The sequence below is a fragment of the Sapajus apella genome, unplaced genomic scaffold (genome assembly GCF_009761245.1).
Source record: "Sapajus apella isolate SASKATOON/1434 unplaced genomic scaffold, GSC_monkey_1.0 scaffold31, whole genome shotgun sequence".
NCBI lineage: Eukaryota > Metazoa > Chordata > Mammalia > Primates > Cebidae > Sapajus > Sapajus apella.
This window is the reverse complement of record NW_022436971.1, coordinates 3,697,284-3,724,662: the sequence shown is the minus strand read 5'-3', so window position 1 is coordinate 3,724,662 and position 27,379 is coordinate 3,697,284.

Here is a 27,379-nt window from a genome sequence, read left to right as displayed (position 1 = left end):
GCACTAATTTACATCCCCGCCTAAGGTGGGAATGCAATGATCCTCTTTTCACCACAGCCTCACCAATACTTACCTTTTGTCTGTTGGATAATAGACCTTCCAACAAATATAAAGTAATATCTTTTTGCGATTTTGGTTTGCATTTTTCTGATGACTGGTGATGTTGAACATTTTTATCATATATCTCTTGGCAATTTGTATATCTTCTTTTGAAAAATCTGTATGGTTCTTTGTCCATTTTATAATTGAGGCAATTTTTTTCTTACAATTCAGTTGAGTTCCTTATATATTTTGGATACTAACTCATCAGCTGTATGGTTTATACATTTTTTTAATGATATTGTCTCTTTATTCTGTTTATCATTTCTTTTGTTGTTCAGAAACTTACTAGTTTGACATCTCACTTACCTATTTTGCTTTTGTTACCTCTGCTTTTGAGGTGATATCTAAAAAATCATTGCCCAGACCACTGCCATGGATATTTTCTCTGCTTTTCTTCTGAAAGTTGTATAGTTTCAGGTCTTACATTTACTTCTCTAATCCATTTTGTGTTGATTTCTGCACATGGTGAAGGATAAAGGTCTAATTTATTTTTCCATAGATGGATAGCCAGTTTTCCCAACGCCATTTATTAACGAGACTGTCTTTTCTCCATTGTGTAATCTTGACATTTTTTTTTTTTTAATTTGTGAATTTATTGCCGGTCTATTTTGTCCCACTGATCTATGTTTCCGTTTTCATGCCAGTACCATGTTGTTTTGATTACTGGAGCTTTGTAATATATTTGAAAGCAGGTGGTATGATGTTTCTAGCCTTATTCTTTTTGCTCAAGATTTCTTTAAGTGTGTGGGGTCTTTTGTGGCTCCACACTAATTTTTTTTTCTATTTCTGTGAAAAAATACCATTGGAATTTTAATAGGGATTACATTAAATCTGTAAATGTCTTTGGGTAGTAAGGACATTTTAACAGTTATTCCAATTCATGATAAGATATTTTCCATTTATTTGTGTCTTCTTCAATTTCTTTCAAGAATATCTTATAGTTTTCAGTGTGCAGGTCTTTCATCTCTTTGATTAAATTTATTCCTAAGTACAGTCATCTCTTGGCATTCATAGGTGATTGGTTTCCTTAACTGTAACCCTAACCCCAAACCTAATCTTAACTAAGACTTCCCATTAATACCCAAATCTGTGGATGCTCAAGTCCCTGTGTATTAGTGTTTTCTCGGGCTGCTAATAAAGACATACCTAAGACTGGGTAATTTATAAAGGAAAGAATTTTAATTGATTCACAGTTCCACATGACTGGGGAAGCCTCACAATCATGGCGGAAGGTGAATGAGGCACAAAGTCACATCTTACAAAGCAGCACGCAAGAAAGCTTGCTCAGGGCATTCCCCTTCATACAACAATCAGATCTCATGAGACTTATTCACTACCACAAGAACAGCATGGGGGAAACCATTCACCTGATTCAATTTTCTCCACCTGGTCCCACCCTAGAACATGGGGACTATTACAATTTAAGATGAGATTTGGGTAGGAGCTTAGCCAAACCATATCACTCTGGTATAAAATTGCATAGTTGAGAATCCAGAGACCCTTTGAAGGAATCAAATTTCTACCACAAATCCCATGGGACGGCCAAGAAACTGAGCCAGCCAGCTTTCTCACCTGGGAGACTTATAGCCTGGGGCAAGTTCTCAGCCCTACTCACTGGTACCTGGAAACAATCCCGATGCTGTTAGAGGAGCACAGTGGGAGTAAGACCAGTCTTTTGGGCTGTGGGCTGTGTGAAAGCTGGGTAAGACCTGGGGCTGCGAGCTTTCCCCCACTTCCCTGGTGGCCTGTGTGACACAGCAGAGGCAGCCATCATTCCCTTAGGAACATGACTCCATTGGCCTGGGAACCACACCCTCATCGTCCACAACAGCTGCAGCAAGCCCCACCCAAAGAGAGAGCATGCACTCAGACAGCCTAATTCTGGGCACATTTGATGGACTTTCTCTACCTGCCCTGGAGCCGAAGACAAAGGACAGAGTCTCTTGGGAGCTCTATGGCCCCTCCCATCGCCTGACCCTAGGGCAAGCTTGTATTTTCACTATACTACGGCAGCAAATGCACCCTTGGTAGCACCACCTCCTAGTGGAGCCCAAACAACACAAAACCAGGACACTTAACAAAAATACAACCAAGGACCCTCAGAGTCCACTTTACCCCCTTGCTACCAACAACAGAGCAGGTACTGGTATCCATGGCTGAGAGACCTGAAGACAGATCATATCACAGGACTCTTTGCAGACACTCCCCAGTACCAGCCTGAAGCATATTAGCTCCACTGGGTGGCTAGATCCAGAAGAGAAATAACAATCACAGTAGTTTGGCACTCAGAAAGCCCCATCCCTAGGGGAAGGGGGAGAGCACCAAATCAAGGGAGTACCCCATGGGATAAAAGACTCTGAACAACAGTTATTGAATCCCATATTTTCCCTTTGACATAGTCTACCCAAATCAGAAGGAAGCAGAAAAACAATTCTGGCAATATGACAAAACAAATTTAACACCCCAAAAAGATCACACTACCTCACCAGCAATGGACCCAAACCAAGAAGAAATCTCTGAATTGTCAAAAAAAAAAAAAAAAAAAGAATTCAGAAGGTAAATTATTTTAAGCTAATTAAGGAGACAGCAGAGAAAGGTAAAATTCAACTTAAATTAAAAACATGATACAGGATATAAGTTTTTTAAAATCCAGTGAAATAGCATACATTAAAAAACAATCACAACTTCTGGAAATTAAGGACACATTTAGAGAAATGCAAAATACACTGGAAATTCTCAGGAATAGAATCAAAGAAGCAGAAGAAAGAATTTCAGAACTCAAAGACAAGGTTTTTGAATTAATCCAATTCAACAAAACAAGGAAAAAAGAATTTTAAAAAATGAACGAAGCCTCCAAGAAGTTTAGGATTGTGTTAAATGACCAAACCTAAAAATGATTGGTGTTCCCAAGAAAATAAATGTAAAAGTTTGGAAAACACACTTTAGGCAATAATTGAGGACAACTTCTGCAGCTTTACTAGAGATTTAGATATCCAAATACAAGAAACTCAAAGAACACCTGCGAAATTTATCACAAAAAGATGACCTAGGCACATAGTCATCAAGTTATCAAAGGCAAGATAAAGAAAAGAATCTTAAGAACTATGAGACATAAGCATCAGGTAACCTATAGAGAAAAACCAATCAGATTAACAGCAGATTTCTCAGCAGAAATGCTACAAACTAGAAGGGATTTGGGTCCTATCTTTAACCTCCTTAAACAAAACAATTATTAGCCAAGAGCTTTGTATCCAGTGAAACTAAGCTTCATAAATGAAGGAAAGATACAGTCTTGTCTAGACAAACAAATGCTCAGAGAATTTGCCACTACCAAGCTAGCACTTTATGAACTGCTAAAAAGCACTCTAAATCTTGAAACAAATCCTTGAAATGCACCAAAACAGAACCTACGTTAAGCATAAATCTCACAGGACCTATAAAACAATAACACAAGGAAGGAAACACAAGGTATTCAGGCAACAAATAGCACGATGAATAGAATACAGTAGTCTCTTACATCGCAATACTAACATTGAATGTAAATGGCCTAAATGCTCCACTTAAAAGATACAGAATGGCAGAATGGATAAGAATTCACCAGCTAAGTATCTGCTGTCTTCAAGAGATTCACCTAACACATAAAGACTCATATAATTTTAATGTAAAAAGGTAGAAAAAGATATTTTATTCAAACAGACACCAAAAGTGAGGAGGATTAGCTATTCTTACATCAGGCGAAACAAACTTTAAAGCAACAGCAGTTAAAAAAGACAAAGAGAGACATTATATAATGATAAAATAACTAGTCCAATAGGAAAAAATAGCAGTCTTGAATATGTATTCACCTAACACTGGCACTCCCATATTTATAAAATAATTACTATTAAACTTAAGAAATGAGATAGATGGCAACACAAAATAATGTGGGACTTCAGCACTCCATTGACACTACTAGACAGGTCATCAAGACAGAAAGTCAATGAAGAAACAACTTAAAACTATACCTAGAACAAATGGATTTAATGGATATTTACAGAACATTCTACCCAACAACTACAGAATATACATTCTATTCATCAATGTTAAAATGCACATGCTGAATGAAGAGACCCCCCCTCAAAACAGGCTTTGTATGAGCAGCATGGCTGTTTATTCACCTGGGTACAGGCATGCTGAAGCCAAAAAGTGTATCAGCAAAGTACAGTGTGATAGGAGTTGGTTTTATAGGTTTGAGGTGGGCAGTGGAAAATTACAGTTTAGGGTGTTTTTGCAAGCTGGGAGGGGGTTGTAGGGTGTGGAGTCATGAGGTTGACCAAGTTCTGTTACAAAGTCCAATGGCCTGATCAATTAGAGCAGGAATAAGGAACAATAGAGAAACTCTCAAAGTTAAGTAGGTGCCACAGTGGTCGATCATTTTTTTGGTCATCCAGTTACTTTAGATTTTTCAGGAACGCATCTAGAGTGTTTCTGTAGCTCACAGAGGTTAATATGGCATCCATGGGGCTATCAGTCAGCCTAAAAGATCTTACAATCAGCCCATGGAACATTCTCTAAAACACACCATATCCTAGATAACAAGTCTCAATCAAGGCCCAGGCTGGGGCCGTCACCAGCCATGGAGGTCCCCAGTAGGCAAAGTGTCCAAGAAAAGTCCTGCATCAAAACCAAGATGGAAATTTTAAAAAATATTTGAACTGAATGATAATAGTGACACAACCTATCACAAGCTCTGGGTTACAGCAAATGCAGTGCTAAGAGGATAGTTCATAGCACTAAATGCCTACATCAAAAAGTCTGAAAGAACACAAATAGACAATCCAAGGTCATACCTCAAGGAACTAGAGAAACAAGACGACAATAAACCCAAACCCAGCAATAGAAAATAAATAAATAACCAATCCCAGCTACTCAGGAGGCTGAGGCAGGAGAATTGCCTGAACCCAGGAGGCGGAAGTTGCGGTGAGCCGAGATCACGCCATTGCACTCCAGCCTGGGTAACATGAGTGAAACTCCATCTCAAAAAAATAAATAAATAAATAAATAAATAACCAAATCAGAACAGAATTAAATGAAATGGAAACAAAAATAAATACAAAAGATAAACGAAACAAAGAGCTGCTTATTTGAAAAGATAAAACTGATAGATCATTGGTGAAATTAACCAAGAAAAAAAAGAGAGAAGATCCAAATAAGCTCAATTAGAAACAAAATGGAAGATATTACAACTGATACAACAGAAATACAAAAGAGTATTCAAGGCTGTCTTGAACACCTTTATGCACATAAACCAGAAAACCTAGAGGAGATAGATAAAATCCTGGAAATACACAACCCTTCTGGTAAACCAGGAAGAAGTAGAAACTCTAAACAAACCAATAACAAGCAGTTAGATTGAAATGGTAATTTTAAAGTTATCAACAAAAAAAAGTTTAGGACCAGACGGATTTACTGCTGAATTCTATCAGATATTTAAAGAATTGTTACCAATCCTATTGACAGTATTCCAAAAGATAGAGAAAGAGGGAATTCTCCCTAAATCATTCTATGAAGCCTGAATCACCCTAATACCAAAACCAGGAAAGGACATAACAATAAAAAGAAAAATACAGGCCAATATCCCTGATTAACATAAATGCAAAAATCCTCAACAAAGTACTAGCAACACACCGAGAAACTAGCAAGTCTAACAGCATATCAAAAAGATAATCCACCATGATCAAGTGGGTTTCATAGCAGGGATGTAGAGATAGTTTAACATACACATCAATAAATGTTATATGCCACATAAACAAAAATCACATGATCATCTGAATAGATGCAGAAAAAGCATTTGACAAAATTCAGCAATCTTTTATAATTAAAACCCTCAGCAAAATGGTATACAAGGGACATACCTTAAGGTAATAAAAGCCATCTATTACAAACCCACAGCCAGTACTATACTGAATGGAACAAGTTGAAAGTATTCCTCCTGAGAACTGGAAGAAGACAAAAATGCCCACTCTCACCACTTCTATTCACATAGTACTGGAAGTACTAGCCACAGCAATCAGATGAAAGAGAAATAATGGGCATCCAAACCAGTAAAGAGGAAGCCAAACTCACTGTTTGCTGATGATATGACCATATACCTAGAAAACCCTAAAGATACATCCCTAAAGCTCCTAGAACAGGTCAATGAATTCAGCAACATTTCAGGATACAAAATCAATGTACACAAATCAGTAGGTTGGCTATACACCAAAAGCAACCAAGCTGAGAATCAAATTAAAAACTCAACTTCTTTTACAACAGCAGCAAAAAAAAAAAAAAAAAAAAAAAAAAACAAAAAAACAAAAAAAAAACTCTACAAGGAAAACTATAATACAAAACACTGCTGAAAACACCAACAAATGGAAACATATTCCATGACCTTGGATGGGTAGAATCAATACGGTGAAAATGACCATACTGCAAAAGCAATCTACAAATTAAACGCAATCTCCCTCAAAATACCACCATTATTCATAGAACTAGACAAAACAATCCTAAAATTCCAAAAAAAAAAAGAGCCTGTGTAGCCAAAGCAAGATTAAGCAAAAAACAAATCTGGAGGCATCACATTACCTGACTTCAAACTATATTATAAGGCCATAGTCACCAAAAACCACATGGTACCAGTATAAAAATAGGCACAGACCAATGGACAGAATAGAGAACACAGAAATAAAGCCAAATACTTACAGCCAACTAATCTTTGACAAAGCAACAAAAACATAAAGTAGGTGTGATGCTTAATATGGTGTGTCAACTTGAATGGAATGAGGAATGCAAAGTATTGTTCCTAGGTGTGTCTTTGAGGGTGTTGCCAAAGATTTACATTCGAATCAGTGGAATGGGAGAGGCAGACCCACCCTGAATTCAGGGAGGGCACCCTCTAATCAGCTGCCAGTGTGGCTGGAATAAAGCAGGCAGGGGTAGATGAAAGAGCAGATTTGCTGAGTCTTCCTGCCTTCATCTTTCTCCCGTGCTAGATACTTCCTGCCCTTTGGACTCTTTGGCTTACAACAGTGGTTTGTTAGGGGATCTTGGGCCTTTGGCCATACACTAAAGGCTTCCCTACTTTTGAGGTTCTGGGACTCAGACTGATCCACTACTGGCTTCCTTGCTCCTTAATTTGCAGACTTGTAATCCTGTGAGCCAATTCTCCTTAATAAACTCCCTTTCATATATACATATATCCTATTCGTTCTGTCCCTCTAGAGAACCCTGACTAATACAGTGGGGAAAGGACACTCTCTTCAACAAATGGTGCTGGGATAGTTGGCAGTCCACAGGTAGAAGAATGAAACTGGATCCTTATCTCTCACCTTATACAAAAATCAACTCAAGGTAGATGAAGAACTTAAATCTAAAACCTGAAACCATAAAAATTCTATGAGATAACATTAGAAAAACCTTTCTAGACATTGGCTTAGGCAAAGACTTTATGACAAAAAACCCAAAAACAAATGCAACGACTATAAAGATAAATAGATGAAACAAACTAGAAAGCTTCTTCACAGCAGAAGAAATAATCAGCAGAGCAAAGAAACAGGCCATAGAGCAGGAGAAAATCCTCCCTATCTATACTTCTGACAAAGGACTAATATTCAGAATCTACAGGAAATTCATTTAAACAAGCAAGAAAAAAAAAAAAAAACATACAATCCCATCAAAAAGTGGGCTAAGAACATGAATAGACAATTCTCAAAAGAAGATAAAACAAATGGCCAACAAACATGAAAAAAATGCTCAACATCACCAATTATCAGGGAAACGCAAATCAAAACCACAGTGCAATACCACCTTACTCCTGCAAAAATGGCCATAATCAAAAATCAAAAAGTGATAGATGTTGGCATGCATGTGGTGAAAAGGGGGCACTTTTACACTGTTAGTAGAAATGTAAACCAGTACAACTACTGTGGAAAAGAAGTAAAAGTAGAGCTACCATTTGATACGGCAATTCTACTCCTGCGTATCTACCCACAGGAAAAGAAGTCATTATACGGAAAAGATACTTGCACATGTATGCTTATAGCAGTACAATTTGGCAACTGCAAAAATATGGAACCAGCCCAAATGCCCATCAACCAACGAGTGGAAAAACAATAGGTGGTTCATATATATGCCATGGAATACTACTTAGCCATAAAAAGAAACAAAATAATGGCATTGGCAGCAAACTGGATGGAATTGGAGACAATTATTCTAAATGAAGTAACTCAGGAATGGAAAGCCAAATATCAATGTTCTCACTCATAAGTGGGAGCTAAGCTATGAGGAAGCAAAGGCATAAGAAAGGGAGAAAGGGCGGGAAGGGGTGAGAGATAAAAGACTACGCATTGGGTAGAGTGCGCACTGCTCAGGTGATGGATGCACCAAATCTTAGAAATCATTATAAAACGTATTCATGTATAAAAATAAATAAGAAAAATATTACATATTATTTGCATATTACCTATGCACATCCTTCCACATATTTTTAATCATCTCTAGAATACTTATAATATAAATGGTATATCAATAGTTACTATTATATATTTTCTATGAAATCCAATAGCTACTATTATGTATTGTCTGTTAAATCATGATCAAAAAACATCTGTTTGTACATTTTCAGAACAGAAAATTTTTTTTCTAAGTATTTTCAGTTCAGGTTTGGTTGAATTCATGCACATGGAACCCATAGATATAGAGGGCCAACTATATTCTATTTTTGTAGCTATCTTAAATGACATTGTTTTCTTGATTTTTTTGGGGGGGTGGGTAGTTCCTTGTTAATGCATAGAAACCCTACTGATGTTTATATGTTGATTTTTTTATTCTGCAACTTTGCTGAATTTGTTTATTAGTTCAAACAGTGTTTTGAAGGAGACTTTAAGGTTTACTATATATAAGTTTATGTCACCTGCAGACAGGGACAATTTAACTACTTCATTTCCAATTTGGATGCTTTTTATTTCTTTCTCTTGCCAAATTGCTCTGGCTAGAAATTCCAGATCAATACTGAATAGAAGTGGTAAGAACTGATATCCTTGTCTTATTTCTGAGCTCAGAGGAAGAGCTTACAACTTTTCAACACGGAGTATAATATTAGCTGTGGACTTGTTATATTTAGGCTTTGTCACGTTGAGGTACATTCTTTCCATATCTAATTTGTTCCAAATTTTTATTGTGGAAGGATAATGAATTTTGTCAAATTATTTTTGTGCATCTATTGAAATGATCATATGATGTTTGTACTTCAGCCTGTTAATGTGGTATAGATTTGTTTATGTTGAACCATCTTTGCGTTCATGATATAAAACCACCTGGTTATGGTGTGTGATCCTTTTCGTGTGATGTTTAATTTGGCTTGCTAGTAATTTGTAGAAGACTTTTGTTTCTATGTTTATCAGGTATATAGGCTTGTAATTTTCTTTTCTGGTAGAGTCATTGCCTATTTTCTTCTGTCAGCGTAATGCTGATCTGGTAAAATTAGACTCTAGGTCTAGAAATGTCTCACTGGCAGCTCTCTTCTATCCAGCCTGTAGCACTTGAGACTTGGCCATCTCAACAGGAGGACTCCTTCATAAAAGTTGCAGTAGTGAGATAATGATGAGATAAAGTCTCTGGGTCTTTTCACTGCCTCCACTTGAAATGATACATTTTATTAGTCAGAACTAGCCACATGGTATTTTATGCAGTTGCAAGAATGTTGAAGTACAGTTTCTTTTTTCTTTTTCTTAAGATGGAGTCTCACTCTGTTACCCAGGCTGGAGTTCAGCAGCATAATCTCAGCTCACTGCAACCTCTGCCTCCCAGATTCAAGCATTCTCTTGCCTCAGCCTCCTGAGTAGCTAGGATCACCGGTGCATGCCACCACGTCCAGCTAATTTTTTTTTTTTTCTTTTAGTAGAGATGTAGTTTCAACATGTTGGCCAGGCTGTTCTCAAACTCCTGGCCTCAAGAGATCTGCCTGCCTTGGCCTCCCAAATGCTGGGATTATAGGCATGAACCATCATGCCCAGCCAGGAAGTACAGTTTCTATAAACCAAGGAAGGAAAGGAGAATTGGATACTGTGAGCACAGGTAAAGTTTGCCAGTTTGTTCCTTCAGTTCAAATATGCTAATTTTTTTTGCAAAGCAGACACCCCCTTGCCAATGAAGACCACCCAAATCTTATCCTATAACAGCTCTAAAGTTTAGGTGTTGTGCAGTAGTCTATCCTGTCTAGATGTGGCTCATGAATTGAACCTACGAACTCTAAAGACAATCATTTGCCCCCACTCATATACGTAGGGTATAATAGTAAAATAAAGCTAGAATAATTACAACAAACATCCTGATTCTGAACAGAGAAAAATGAGGGATAGACAGAGGACATAGATCTTTAGAAATTTTTAAATCTCAGTGGGCAGACATTATATGAGCGGCCCTATGGTCTCAGCTGCAAACTGAGGGTAGAAATAATTTCTAATGGGGCCCTTAGTCTGCTCTCTGGGAGGAAGTTCCCTTTTGTATTGTCCTCAGAAGCCTCCTAATTCCATCTTCAGAAAGTTGTTTCTTCCTTTTTTTCCCACTTACCTTATTCTCTGTGCTCATATTGAAGTGTTTGGGGAATACATCCTTCTTGGGGGCTATAACAGTTTCTCAACCCACTACCTGCCTGTAGAAGCACGGAAACCCAAAAATAATTTTGACAGTAAATGTTAACATTTATTGGATGCTTTCTATGTGGCAGAAATTATACTAAGCAATTACATGCATTTAATCTTCACAATGGCCTTTTGAAATGGCATTATAATTATTTCCATTTAAATTGCCCAATGTTCCATAGCTAGTCCATAATGGAACTTGGATCCAAATCCTGCTCTGTCTGATACCAATCTGCAAAGTTTCCTGCATAGTCCTTTAGAGTCCTCAGTTGAAAGGATTGTTTCAAGAATTGTTGGAAGGCATTCCTGGAGCGGGTGAACATAATCAATATTTTCGACAAATGCAAACATCATTTGTTAGTCTCAAAGAATCACAGGCTTTTTCAGCGTGGTCTCCAGGTTTCTGTAGCAATACAGTACTATTTAAAAACAATAACAACACAAAACACTGTAGGACTTTTACATGCTTGAATCAATTCAGATCCATGTACCTAGGAACCATACCTGCAGTTGCTTCAAGGACCTCTTTTACATGTTCTCAGGCCCAGTATGTTTGATTTTATTTACATTTTCTTATATTTCTTTATCGACTTACTGAGCCTATTTTGAATTGTAGATGAAAAAACATACCCTAAATCTAATATTTACCTGAAGATATTTTATGTATTAATATTAATTTATTGGGCATTGATTCTTAATCTGATTTTTTTGTTTTAAGGTGGTTAAGTCTTTTGAGATGTTTTAACAAAAGGTGGAATGTTTCTTAATTTAATCATTGTTTCATGGCTGAGTTTTTACAGGCATTTTGACTTTCAAAGTCTTTAATATATTAATCACTTAGAGTTTTGAATTGAAAAGCAATTATTTTCACTACTGTTGTAAGACCTGGATTGCTTATAATTCCGTGATTCTTTTCCATGGCCAATTCTTTGCTAAGCTCATCACATTCTCAAAATGCCCTATAAAATGTGGTCAATTCCATTCAAAACACAGCCCTAAAATTTGTTTTCCAAACTTTTTCTCTAGACTCCCAGATCTGGAGGACAAGTTCATTACCTATATGATCTAATTCTCAAATTAGCCTAAACGAGCATTTTGACATTCTATCACATATGACAACAATTCTACGACTTTATAATACAAATCACCATCATTTAGACCTCCATAACAGCAGTGAGAAATATTTCAGGTTTTTATTATGATAGGTCCTACTTCCAGTATTAATTTTCTGTATTGGTTAGGGAAGTGTCTCAATAGTCCCAAAGATCACCCTAGGTTCGATGATTCACTAAAAGGACTCACAGAATTTGGGACTCACTTATGGTGAGTTTATTGTAGTGAAACTTTACAAAGTAAAATCAGCAAATGATGCATCAGGCAAAGTCTGGAGAAAACCAGGAGTAAGTTTTAAGAGATTTCTTCCAAAGCAGTCACTCAAAGCACACTTAACTCCTCCTGCTAGAAATTTTAGCAACATAAGTACAGTGTGAAGCTTGCTGGAGTTTAAGTCTGGGGTTTTTATTGGAGGCTGATCACATAAGCACTTGATACCTTCATGACTGACTGCAGTTACTCCAATTGCAGATCTCCATAGGAAAGGCAGATGTTCACCACAAATCACATCATTTACACAAACTATCTAGACAAACAGATATAGCTTCCTTCAAGGCTCCACGCATGCACAACCATCTTATCAGTTTTAACATTCCCAGCACTCAATTCTCAGAAGCCCACCAAGAGCCAGTCAAAAAGAAGTAGGCTCTTCTGGGAATGTGCAAGTTTTATGCATCTCAGATTTGATGAATTAACTCTGTCCTGCACATGCCTGCTACACTATAATAAACAGCTTCATAATAGTAATATTGATTTATTATAACAAAATCTCCCTCCTCTTTTATGCAACGTTTACCACAAATCTGGGACACTCTCCGGGGCACTTGATCTCTACTCAGTAACTTAATGCCACTTTGATCTTTTGGTTCTGCCATATTGGCACAGGACTTGCTGGTCATGGTCGTTGCAGAGGAAGAACTAACTGTCCACTCCTGCAGGGCTCTTCACTGCATCAGCCAAAAACGCTTGCTATTTTTACTTACATTTCATTGGTTATCACATGGCCCCACTTAATTACAAAGGGGTGAGAATTTTAGATTCATGTATGTGCAAAAAGGAACAATGATCTAGTTATTAGTGAGTACTACTGGTGTTTATCATCTTTACAAATTATCTACATTGTGCTTGTTACTCTTTGAATGGCGTAGAAGTAATACAATAGTTTATAATTAGCAGAATATAAAAGATACTTAGAAGTATAAACGGCAAACCAAGAGAACAAATGGTAGCAAAAGGAATCTCTTGAAAAAGAAAAGATTTTTATTAATTTTATTCATGTCAGAATCAGATCTTTTGAAAAGGAATAGCATACTTTCCCCTAAGTAGAGATGTATCACATAGCGATAAAAACACACAAACATTTCAATGTCCCTGAGAGCCTTTGGAGAAATTCCATACAATCTTCTAGGGGAAAAAAAGAATTTTTCCATAGTTTGTTCGTGTAAACCCTTCAATGGGCTGGAGTGATACTTCTATCAGTTTTGAACAGTGCAGGTAGCTATTCAGTGCTTTGTATGATCCTGACACTTTGGTAAGAAATGTACATATATTAGGTTTTTTATTCCTTATAAGAATCTTTTGTAATATTCATTCTATCACCCCATTTTAGAGATACAGACTAGGTAAATTAGCCAGGTCACAGCTAGGAAGAAGTCAGAGTAAGAATGTGACTCCAGGTTTGGCTGGCTCTGAAACACATGCTTGTTAAGTACTAGACAAGTTCTTTCTCAAAGGAAAATGACCATAGAGACTTGAATGAGGCTGTGTCTACTAAGCATGGACAAACAAAGCAATTGAGACTATCGCTCATTATATTTTCTGTGTGTCATTCATCTTTCCAGCTATTGTCATAAAAGTGATGAACATGTATCTAGATATAAGAAAAGCCTATTTATAATACTATAACTTCTCCTATTTTTATGCCAAGCTATTATCGAGCTTATCTCAATCTGTACAGAACTGTGGTCCAAGTTAGGGCAGGGGAAAAAAGGATGCAGGAGGCAAAGGCAGGCAGGCAAGGGTGTAGAAGGCAGTAAGCACAGTAGGACAGGGGACAGAGAAGGGCGGGTAGCATGTAGGTTAGAAGCATGGGAAGAGAGGGCATAGAGGAGGGTAGGGGACATGGCAGGATGAGTGTATTAGTCCGTTCTCACAGTGCTATAAAGAAATACTCTTCTGGGCACAGTGGCTCATGCCTGTAATCCCAGCACTTTGGGAGGCCGAGGCAGGCAGATTACTTGAGGTCAGGAGTTTGATACTAGCCTGGTCAACATGGTGAAACCCTATCTCTACTAAAAATACAAAAATTAGCCAGACATGGTGGCCAATGCCTGTAATCCCAGCTACTTGGGAGGCTAAGGCATGAGAATCCCTTGAAGCCAGGAGGCGGAGGTTGCAGTGGTCTGAGATTGCAACACTGCACTCCGGCCAGGGGAATAGAGTGAGACTCTGTCTCAAAAGAAAGAAAAAATACTCAAAACTGGATAATTTATAAAGGAAAGAGGTTTAATTGACTCACAGTTCTGTAGTGCTAGGGAGGCCCCAAGAAACTTACAATCATGGCACAAGGGGAGGCATACAGGTCCTTCTACACATGGCAGCAGCAAGAGGAAGTGCTGAGCAAAAGGGGGAAAAGTCCTTTATAAAACCATCAGATCTTGTGAGAACTCACTATTACAAGAACAGCAGCATGGTGGTAACAACCCCCATGATTCAGTTACCTCCCACTGGTCCCTTCCATGGCATGTGGGTATCATGGGAATGATAATTCAAGATGATATTTGGGTGGAGACACAGCCAAATCCTATCAATGGAAGATGGAGGTAATCAGGACAGGAAAAGAAGAAATAGACAAGATTAGTGTCCTAAAAGGTCTTATTACTTTAAGAAATTCATAAAATCAGTAGGGAGTATCTCAATCCTGTATATTTTCTCATAAAAGTCCAATTGATGATCAGAATAGGATGTCACTCAAAGAAGGAGGTCACTGTAGTCTGCTTCACAGAGCATGTTGGAAAATGAGCCAGTCAGGAAAGGAAATAGACAGGACAAAGAAGGGTCAGTATGGTAAAGGAGGTAGAACATGGAGTTCCAAATCAGATTTGAAGCCAAATTCTTCTTCTTAGTAGCTATGTGACTGTGTGACTTTGTTTAAGTCATTCCATTGTTTTTAGCCACAGTAGATTTGTCAAGTCAGGATAACAACAATTCTTTTGGTTTAGCATGAGGATTTAATGAAAAATAATGCATATAAAATACCTAGCATCTGTCTTGGCATAATGTAGGTTTCAGTGTCTATTTGTTATTCCTTATTGTTTCTTCAAATCGGGAATTATCATTATTTTTCTGCCAATCAATTTTTAATTAAAATTTATTTACTGAATTCCTACTGTTCCAGTTGCTTGGGACTGAGCAATGAACAAACTGTATTTCAGGAGTTTATATTCTAATATGAATAATTATAAATGCTGATTTCAGATGTAGGTGAGTTTTATAAGATTGTTAAAAGTACAATAAAAAAATGGTAGGAGGGTATAGCCAGGAAAATTTCACAGATAAGGTGAAATATGAATGAAAGGAACTGGAGGGAAAAAACTTCAAGCAACAGTAACACGTAAAAACATACAGATTAGACGGATGAGCTTCAAGTTTCGGTGGAATGAACCAGTGGCCAGACTTACGTAAACAACAGGGAAATCATAGGATAAAGGCTGGTAAAAGCAAGATGGCCCAAATTATAAAGGTCCTTTTAAACCTCAGTGAAGGGTCTGGGTTTAATCTCAAGGCTCCTCCATGCCAAGGAGCCAAGGAGAAGATGGTGAGGGAGGAAGCCTGTGGGTAGATGGTGAGGGCTCTGAAGGCCACGCTTATAAATTTAAACAGTCTCACATCACTTCAAAAACCAGATACACTCTTCCCAAGCATCTCAGTACCCTTTTTCTTGCTTGACCAAATGGGATCATTAGCAGATTCACATTTTTTTCCAATCAATTTCTTCCAGGCCATTGATCCATGTAGTCTGGTCCAGCCATGCTGAATTGTCATTCCAATGAATAAACTTCTTTTCACTGCCTCTCCGACTGTCCCTTGTGCAATTTCCCTGGATGTTTCCTCCATTTGGTTCCTAGTCATGCCTCTGTTACTGTTTTCATTATTTTAAAAATGGAGAGGATGTGCTTCTGCTGAAGTTGCCCAATCTAGTTTTCACTCTATTGGACTCCAAAGTGTGCTGTCTGGATTCAGGCAGATGGATGAGGCAGAAAAGCCACTGATTTGATTTTTCTCTTTCAATTTTCAAATCTTTTACTGCTTGCCTGGCTTTGTTTCCTATTCTAACAGAGCATCTAAATATGTGTTGTTGTTTTCTCTCTCTTGAGGTAAGCTTTTTATTGCTTTTACCTGTAACATTTGTCTTTGATGGCTTCTGGATATGTATTGAGGATCAAAGATGTTCCTTTACATGCTTAGTTTTCATGTCTGTGCATTAACTTATTTTCCTTTTGTACTGTGATTTTCTGGCTTAGTTTTCAGCTCTTTCTTAGAAATTTCTTTAGTTTAGAGCATCACAATAATTTTTTTTAAAATAAACTTATTGGCCTCCAGAATTTTTAATGTGTCACATGGTATTCTATTGTTGGTATTTGGAAGGAGAAACACAACCTCAGAGAAGTGCAACATTTCTTCATGGCTTCTGTGGCTTTACTCTCTTTTCAAATACCTAACAATTAATCAGTTGGTAAACACTCCCTAAAGCAGGTATCCATCCAAGCCAAAGACAGCTACTCATTTATCTGTCAGTGTGCACCAAATCTAAGATGCTAACTCAAATAAGTGTCTTCAGGAAATTTAACATCATTTCTTAACTGTTGTTGATCCCTTACTTCCCAGAAATCACAACCACCACAGTGATTTGAAATTATGTTATTTGTTTGTGGGAGGGGCAGAATGCACACAATTGCATGATTATGAAAGGATATCTTTCTGCCTAGATATCTGAAATATCTATATTTGTTTAATGTCATCCTTTATAATTTACTTCCTTGGTGGTTTTTTTTTTTACAACAGTTAGTTTTTGTTATTAGAGAAGTGAATTAAACCTCAGTTATACACCTTTTTTTTTGAGATGGAGTCTTACTCTGTCATCCATGCTGGAGTGCAATGGTGTACCCTCGGCTCACCACAACCTCTGCCTGCTGGGTCTAAGCAATTCTCCTTCCTCAGGCTCCCAAGTATGGGATTACAGGTGCGTGCCACCACGCCTGGCTAATATTTGTACTTTTAAGTAGAGACAGGGTTTCACCATGTTGGTCAGGCTGGTCTCGAACCCCTGACCTTGTGATCTGCCCCCCTCAGCCTTCCAAAGTGCTGGGATTATAGGCATGAGCCACTGTGCCTGGATTATACACACTTTTTTGGTAACAATATTTGTAGTATTGGTTTGGCTAAGTTATTTGAAGTTTCTATGCTTTAATAAACTTGCAAAGACATTAAAATTGGTGTCTATAGACAAGCAGCATTTCTTTTTTGTGTTTCCTTCCCATATTAACCCCAGATTTCAAGTACATGTTTAAACATTTAAAAAATATATGTAATAATTATTCTGTAGGTAGGTCTAAAATTTGTTGGTTGAAGAGTAATATTGACACAATTATAGACATTATATATTGGTTTTATATTGCATTTTGTTTAAATGCGTACATACTGATCAGTGTACAAATGGTACAACCACAATATAAAATTATGGGAAAGCGAGAAAAAGGGAACCATGGTATCTTAATCTTAATATCTTAATAGAAACAGTGGTTTCCCTTCAGAACATATAGGTTTAGTTCCTAGAAGCTTATGATACTTCCCACATGGCCAGCACTTGCTAGGTCCTGAGAATAATTAGAAGAAATGTAGCAATATCCCCTGAGCTCACAAGGAGTTCCAGAGTAGGCAGCAATATAAGAAAACACCATTTTAAAATAACTTGTCACACTTTAGTATTGCAAGATATCTAGGGGGACCCATATATGTACATAGAAAGGGGGCAGAAAAAAATTCTCAGGAAAGGTAAATCCTGTGCTTTATCTTAAAGGATAAGTTGCTTAAACAAAGACAAGAAGAATGTCATTCCAGGGGAAAAAATAGCATAAATGAAGGTATATGCTACAGCTTCATTTGGGCCATTATTTACAATTCGCTATTGTAAGAATACAATTAAAGAGGTGAGAAATGTAAGAAATTAAATTTTTGGTTAATTGTATTCCAGTATGTGTATCATTTGACCATTGTTTTAATCAAGGAATATCTAGATATAGAGCTTTATTCATTTTCATAAACATATATATGCATACATGTATGTATATTTCTATGGTATATTAAATATTATGTCATAGTGTTACATTTTAATAATTCTTTCCAAATTATTCTTATGGCTACCTATTAAATTAATATCATTAATCATGCTTTTGATCTTTTTCTATAACTTTGTATTAATCCCCTTTCTGTTGTTTATAATAGAATACCTGAAACTGGGTAATTTACAAAGAAAATAAATGTAATATTTACAATTACAGAAGCTGAGAAGCCCAACATAAAGGGGATGCTTCCAGTAAGGACCTTCTTGCCTGTGGGGACTCCACAGAGTCATGAGGTGGGCCAGCAGTCCCCTCTTATGATAACCCAATAATTGATTAGCCCATTAATTTCTTTATCTATGTATGGATTAATTTATTTACCCATGAATGGATTAATTCATTCATAAGGTCAAAGGCTTTGTGATCTAATTACCTCTTAAAGGCCCCATATCTCAACACTGCCCCGCTGGTGACAAAGTTTCAAGATGAGTTTTAGAGGGGATATTCAGGCCACAGTAAGCTTAGATTATTCCTTTAGAGTATGTTCCTAGACTTGCATAGAGTCTATCAAAACATAAAGCAGCTTTTGACTCTTGATATATAGTAAAAATTACTTAATAAAATTGTTATTAATTTAACCCCCTGTCTACAATGAAAGTGTGAACGCATGTAGTTTCCAATACTCACTGCCAACACTGGGTGACTTTTTTTTTCTCCCCTAAGTTTTGCTAATATATTCAGCAGAATATTTCTTAGTCTTCGGTATCATCTCCTGTGGTACAGTGAGAATTATACTTATGTCTTAATGATATTATGAGGATTAATTTAAGTAATGAATGAAAATTGCTTAGCATACTGGCATATATAAGTGTTCGATAAATTATAGCTATCATGTTATTATTATCTCTCCTACTAATAAAGACCATGATCTATTTTTTTCTGTCTTCCTGGATCTATTAATCACTTAATGAATACTTAATGCTCATGTTAGAAAGCATTTTTATTTTATACTAGTGATTGACCACCAGCACACAAAGCCTACAGCTATCACGGGGCAAAAAGTAATGTGATAATTCTACCTCTCTCAGTTCAAGTAGACAATATAGTTTTAATACACTTAGTCAAATTCTTATGGTTCAAATAAAGAAAAAATACATTAAAAAATATATAAGGTAACCCATAAAAATGAGTCTTAGCTCTATTTCTTGTGCCCAAAAGCTGCTCTTAAATGTAGTAGAACCTATCCAAAAGTGAAAGTGAATTAGTATCTTAACTACAAGATCTGTTCAAGTAGAATGGAGAAAAAAAGTAAAAATGAATGTGTACTTTCCAAATATAGAAGGATTGAACTCTAAGCAGCATTTTATAATCTGAGTGTTGTACAAAAGTGTGGAGCTGCAATATAAAAACAAAACAAATAAAAACAGAACACTCAAAAAAAACTACCCCATGACGTTCATTACAGTCAGGCTGAATTTTGTTTACTTTTCTGAGTAGATACATTTTTTTAAATTAAAGTCAGCTTTATTCAAATGTAGTTTATATATAGTAAAATTTACCCTTTTTAGGTGTACCTGTTAAAGCATTTGTCCATTTTACCTGTATTGTCCAATTTATAAAATATTATTTACGGTGTCCTTTTATAATTTTAATGTCAGTAAGATCTAAAGGTATAGTCTCTCTTCTATTTTTTATATCAATAATTTGTGTCTTCTCTTTTTCTTTGTTTATCTATTATCCAGAGATTTGTCAATTTTTTACTGATCTTTTTAGAGGACCAGATTGGTGTTATTGATTTCTTAATTTTTTAAAATGTTTTAAATTTCCCTGATTTCTGCCCTTTGTTATATCCTCACTTCATGTGGCTTTGAGTTTAATTTGCTCTTCTTCTAGTTTCTTCGGCTGACCCTCCAAAGATTCATTCGAAACATTATTTTCTAATACTACATATTTTTCCTAAGCATGACATTATCTGTAACACATAAATATTTATATATTGTGTTCTTACTTTTAATTCAAACTGTTTCCCTATTTTCTTTTTGTTTGTTCATTGACATAGAATTTATTCAGAAGTATGTTTTTAAATTTCTAAATATTTGAGGATTCTTTAAAACTCTTCTACTAATTTCTATTGTCACTCCATTGTGGTCTGAATACATATATTATGCAATTTCATTCTTCTAAATTTTTTGAGAATTTTTGTGTCATGTAATATGGTCTGTCTTGGTGAACAGTGTATGTGCACTAGAAAATGTACATTTTTCTGCTGTTGGGTTTTTGCCTTCTGACCTATAAATGCCAATTAGGTCAAATTAGTTGGTACTGTTGTTCAGGTATTCTACTATCTTTCTAATTATTGAGACATCTCTGACTATAATAGAGGATTTTAGCGTAGTTATTTTGATAACACCATGTGTAATGACGTAGATACTTAATGTCTAATAAATTAGATTTTTTTTTCGTTAGTTTGAAGCCAGATAATTAACCAAAATGTAATTTTGCTTAAATGTAATTTTGGCTGTAGTCAAAATAATAAACATCAGATAGTTGTCATTGAGCAGTGCATAATAACAACTATATACATGTTCATGCATAATGTAATCAAAGATATATTTTGACATTTGGGGAGCTATCACTATTTAAGATACTTTATAAATACCTCTAATCAAAAGGCAAGAAACTAGAATTATTTTGGCATTAAGATTCTAGGTAATCATTTGTAGAAAATTCCCATTTTAAGGCTCAAATGCATTGTCTATAATAGGGGAAATGTTAGCCTAAATCAGATTTAAGAATCCTTCTGTGACATCATTCTCATTATCATTTTGTGTCGAAATCAACATATTTATTTTATTCACAATTTGCTTAATATGTTTTTTGGAGGTGCTGCTCCTGCGTTTTCTCTGTGAGTAAGTTGATAAATTCAGCCTCACACTGTCAATCATAAAATGGTACAGTAACCACAGCCCTACCTATATACCAGGAAATTGTAATAAATGGAAAAAAGAATAGAAAATGCATTTGGGGATAATAAAGAATTGTACATAATCAAGTTGATATTGTTATAATGATTATTATTAAATTAAAACAGTGACATGTTACTGAAAGTTGCTCCTTCCTCTGAACCAGAAAAAGCACATGTGCCCCAGAAACTTATCATACCTGTGCTATCACATTGTATAAGCCTTTGAATAACCTTTATTGTTTCTAACTCAACATTTCATGATCTTTCCTTCCCTAGGCAGCTAATTAAATCAGTGACTGAACTCTTCAATTCATAATAAGGCAATCAAGAATTTCTATTTCTTCTCAACTAGTTCCTGCACATAATTGCATATTTCCTTTTTTTCCCTTAGAATCTGAAAGAAACAAGATCTAAAGGACTTAAATGGGTTGCTCGCAAAGCCACAAGACAGACATTTATAAGATGTAGGCCAAGAGGTATCAAAAATGACCTGGTCAATGTAACAGCGTGGCTTTTGATTAATCTACACCAATGATTCTGAATTTGTGCCATCCACTTTAAAAAGAAATCTAACTTGTGAAGCATGATTTCCTATTTTTTTATCCAGAGAGAATTGGTAGAGAGAAAATTAAGTTTGCTCATCTAAGTAAGTACCTCAGGGAACTATTCACCTATTAATGTATGGGAGAGTTTCAGCTTGTAACTTACCCAATTTCATTAGCATTAATGGGAATTCTGTGTGAAATCCTGTGTGAATCGTTGGTTTAGGCGATGTGTAAGTTTGTTGATTACCTTTATTTTGTAAGGCTTTATTCTCCAGCTCAAATTTTTAACACTTTACACTTGTAATAGAAGCCAAATGTTGGAAGGAGTCAAATTTGGACTTTTGAAGGCAATTAAATCAGAATAGAATCACATATAATTATTCACCTTTGTGAATGCTGACATATGTTACATGTTCCCTACCTGGATGTTTTACTGGCTGACTGCCTTTGATATATGAAGACTCAAGCTTGAATTTTAAGTTTTCAACAATTATGTTCTACTAGTGCGTACAATTTTCTTATTTAATCCAACACCTCCCCCCACCCCCGCCACTTTCTTTAACCCCTCTGATTACTGGGCTATGAGTTTTGTACTCACTTAGATGTCCAATCCTGGGAAATTTCAAAAATGGAAGGCAGAATTAGCGGGACGTAGGGGGCAGGGTGGGGAAGACCATGGATGCACATGCACAGATGTAAGTGCTAGCACCTGCTGGACCTTAGCTTCCATCTCTCTCCTATCAGGAGGAAAAGCACACACATGAAGAAACCTCTGAGAGATGATCTCCCTCTCTGGCCTGTGCCGACATGTGTGACTAACAACATAATGGAGCAAAAAGTCAAGCCTGAGGGGTAGCCTTAACCCCTGTAACCTAAGACTTACCACTTTTGCCGCCTGCACCCCTCCCAGGAGGCTTTTCCTTCTCTGGACCTACTGTAAGCACTCCAGTGGCCAGAATGGAATGGTTTCCTGTCTGGAATGGTCAGCGCTAAGGCTCAGAGAGTAGGGGGTCCCACATACTTGGTGAAAAGGTGAAAGTAACTGGGGACCCTCAAGATTTTGTAGGCACAAAATCTCCCCCTGCTCCCTAACTTTGGGAAATGTACATTACCAACAGTTTTGTATCAACTCAAAGTGCTTCAAGCACCTTGCAAACTTCAGTTTAGGAAGAGGAGACCTTGATGACACCAAAGCCACTGCTTTTAAAATGGTTCAAAATTTTAAAATTTTGCACACAAATGGAATTCATACTATGAATGTGGACTTCTTGAGCATTTATTGATTGTAAGTTAAGAAATTCTGCACTAGAGATATATAGAGTACAGTACAGAGAATAGTACACAGATCTTTCTGGGATAGAGGCTATATTTTACTTTGGTCAGTATCTCACGATTTAACTGTTAGGTGATGGGAAGCAACAGCATATTGTCTAGTGTTCCAGTAATCTTCTAGGGGATTGGTTTGGCATGCCAACTTTCTCTGAAAGAGCACAAGAAAAGATATACAATGATCTATAAAAACTTGGTGTTGGTCATTCCACAGGAATCACTGGATTCAGGCACAACTTGACCATAGAGTGATCAAAGGGACCCTGAATAAGGGCTAAAAGAAGAGAAACCTTCATCTTCAAATTGGATTTTTAAACCATCTACCTCATCTAGAATGAGAGCAATTAGTGAGGCAAGGAATGCCAACATGATTAAGAACTTAGATCCAAGAACTTGTGACGTGAACATGGAAATACTTAAGGCATAGGTCATAAAAGTATTTTGGAAATTCAGAGAAAAAAGATGACTTCTGACTAGATGAAAATTCAGATTAATTATCTAGTAAATGACAAAATGCCACAAATCTGATGGTACTCTCTTTCCTTTAACAAAAGGTTTGCTTTATGGGTAATACAAGTTGAGTATTTCTTATTCTAAATGCTCAGGCCCAGAAGCGTTTGGACAAGAAATGAATCCACTTAGGTCAAGGCAAATGACTTGAGGTCAGGAGTTTCAGACCAGTCTGGACAACATGGTGAAACCTTGTCTCTACTTAAGAAAAAAATAATTAGACAGGCATGGTTGCACATGCCTGTAATCCCAGGTACTTGGGAGACTGAGGCCAGGAGGTGGAGGTTGCAGTGAGCTGATGGTGTGCCATTGCACTCCAGCCTGAGCAACAGGGTGAGACATTGTCTCAAAAAAAAAAAAAGAAAAGAAAAAAGAATGAAAGAAATGGATTCCTTCTAGCTCAGTTCTCCAATGTGTATTTCCCTGAGTGTAATGATGGCACTCAAAAAAGTTTGGATTTTGGAGCTTTTCAGATTTTCGGATTAGGGATATACAACCTGTAAGAGAAATATGTTATGAAAGTAGCAATGAATTGACACAGATGCATCAAATCAGGATCTTAAAACTGGTTTAAGTGAGCATTCAGGTGACTGGTGGGATCAGGATTCAGTTTCAGTTCAATTAGTTGTAGAATTTGAATCTCTCAGCGTTTATAGCCTTAATGAAGAACAAGAATTCTCAGATGAATGTGATAAGGTGAGTTGAGCAACTATATATTAGACATGGAGAGGGTGGTACAGATTCACTTGAAGAAGGTCCTAAAATTTCCTTAGCTGACTTGGAAATGTACTTCATTAAATGAAATTGATCCTCCCCTTCTAGGCCAATCCAAAAGACCTTGGGTCCTTTGTGAGAACTGACTTCCTGAAGATAAAGGGAAAGACAGAGGGGAAATAAGTTCAGCCTGAGGAGAAGAGGGCTTTGATGCTTCTGATTATAAAAACAAACAAAAAACCTATAGTGAATTACTCCAAAGACTCATGTGTTCATGTGTGGAGGAAAGTGATGAGAAAAATCACATCAGCCTCCCATTCCCAAGAGAATGAGCAGTGTTGTCAGCCAGCAACTTCTAATAGCATCATTTAGAACAGCCAAGAAAATGTCAAAGACCTTGAGTGGAAAGAAACAAGAAAGAAAGAACAAAGTGTGAATCTACTTTTCCCCTTAGTGCTATTGAATTTTATGTGCTTTGCTAATATCAACCTAAAAATAGTTGCATCACCCATGGCAATAAAGGGCATCTAATGCATCTAATGGAATGTTTCATGTGTGCAAAAAAGCTTAAAAAAAAAAAAAGAGATGAGTTAGTATGAAGACAGCCAGTTCAAATGATTGTGTTTACACTCCCTAGTTGGCCTGTTCATGAAATATATTTCTCTCTATATAACCCTAAAAATTAGACCCACAACAAGTATTATTAGTTTTTTTTTTTTACATGTATCAAAACAGAAAGTATCTCAACCCATGTGCATTTATTTTCTTTTGTTCAGCTTACCTACTTTCCTGAAGGGGGAGTGTGGAGGGTGATAATAAAGATTTTCTTCCTTTTAGGAAAAATTTTATTTCTGTTGATATTTTATATTTGGGGTTCAACGTAATTGGAATTGGATATATAGCCAGTCCTTTACACCGAAGCCCCTATATTTTAAATCATGTCTGCTTTCTTTTAAATGACAATTATCTCATTTTTGAAATATGTATGTGTTGAGGGGAGCATTTAAATGTAACTTATTTAATACTTTTCATATAAGAAGGGAAAGTTTTGTGAAAGATTTAATATTTAAATTTTAGAACTTAAATCTTCTGATCTTTAGTTTCTCTGCTTTTTCAGAGGCACTTAAAATACTTTTTTAGATAAAAAATAAATTGGTAGTTACATTTGGTGCTATGAAAGTAAAAATGTACTTATTTTCCAGTCTCTTCAGTTTGGTAAGGGATAAGGGGTAATGATGGTGTCAAATCAAGATGTCTGAGAATAACCATTATTTATCCATAAGACAAGACTTTTAAAGACTCTCTAACAGAATATGGAGTTGTCCTGGGGGTTTCAACCTGGTATCCAGACCCTTTGTCACACCTAATCTCAGGATTTAGTGAAATCTATTGTTTCTCCTAAGAAGAAAAACACTTTTAAGACATTTGAAATTTATTGGGCAAAGTTTCATAATTCCTGGTAGTTGCCTAGATTTCTGACCTTTACTTAAGGCAACTTTAGAAGCCAGTGAATTCAGAAATATCAACTCAGAAATTTGATAAACAAAAAATCTGTTAATTTAAAAATTAGCAAGAAAGGTTATAACTTCTCTTTAAGTGAATTACAAATTACTCATCACTTTCCTTTAAGAATGATAGGTTCAGAACAAGGATTCTAAAATATCTCTCAAACTGTGTAGATTAACTTATTGACATATTTATGTATGAATCTTCAGCAAAGTAATGGAAATAACCAGTGCGATTTTGGGTCTCATTATTTCTCCTCCATATATAATCTTTGCACATATTCAGGAGCAGATAATAACATAAACTGAGCTATAAGTTTAGAATAGAACTGAAGGATAGTTTCACACGCCCAAATTTGTGTGTCAGTTACTAACAATACATTGTTATTACAAACTTAAAAAATGAAAGCCACACAAGCAAATGCCTTACATATGTATACATATTTATGTAGGAGATGAATGGTTGAAGAGAACAGAACTTTAGCCAAAGAGTGGTCCTTAACTACAGGAAAGCTTATTAATTTGAAATTTACAATATTTCAACTAGAACTAAGTAAAATTATCCCAAGAAGAGCTGGTAGTATAAATGAGATTATAAATGATGTATATCCTGGCTTTACATTGCAGTGATTATGCCATTTACAAAACATTCAAATCTGGGCGCAAATATAATGTTATTACACATGACTATGGATTACTAAAGTAGTCTTAATTGCCTACATTTTTAAGTTTAATATACATATATTACTTATTGATTTACACATAAGCAGTTTGATATGGTTTGGCTGTGTCCCACCCAAATCTCCTTTTGAACTGTAATCCCCATAATCCCCACATGTTGTGGGAGGGACGTGGTGGGAGGTAATTGAGTCATAGAGGCGGTTTCTCCATGTGGTTCTCATGATAGTGAGAGTTCTCATGAGATCTGATGGTTTTATAAGCATCTGGCATTTCCTCTACTGGCACTCATTCTCTCTCCTGCCACCCTGTGAAGATGTGCCTTCTACCATGATTGTAAGTTTCCTGAGCCCTCCCCAGCCAACTTTTTGACATGCTCACTCACAGTGGTACACCCTCAGTTCTTACAATCTGGAAAAGTTCTACTTATAAACACCCCAGTTTTTTACTACAGCTTTCTAACCTCCCAGCTCTCCTGCAAGTTTTATCTCTACTGCCTTTCTTCTGACCAAGACTCCACCTTCGGTTTGTCACATGTTTTCATTATTTACCTAAATCATAATCCATTCTCACCCACATCCTTCTAAATCCTAAATATATTTTAAATTTAGCCACCCTCTAACATGTTTTTACCACTTGTTCTATTATCATTCTCAAGAATCCATCTCACAGAACACAAATTCTCAATCAAGAATTGTTGTCCTTCCCTAATCAATGAGGTATATTTTTTAGAGAAAAAAATACAGCCTCAAAAAGTACTTTTTTTTCATATGTATTTTCTCAAGCATCAAATTGTCACTCAAGCCCGAAAATCCTGTTTCCTCAGTACAGCATTTCTCACAGTCAGTACAGTGGCTATTTTGAGTCTTGGCCATCTTCCTCAAGCCTTCTACTCATCAACTCTGCAGCCTATTTG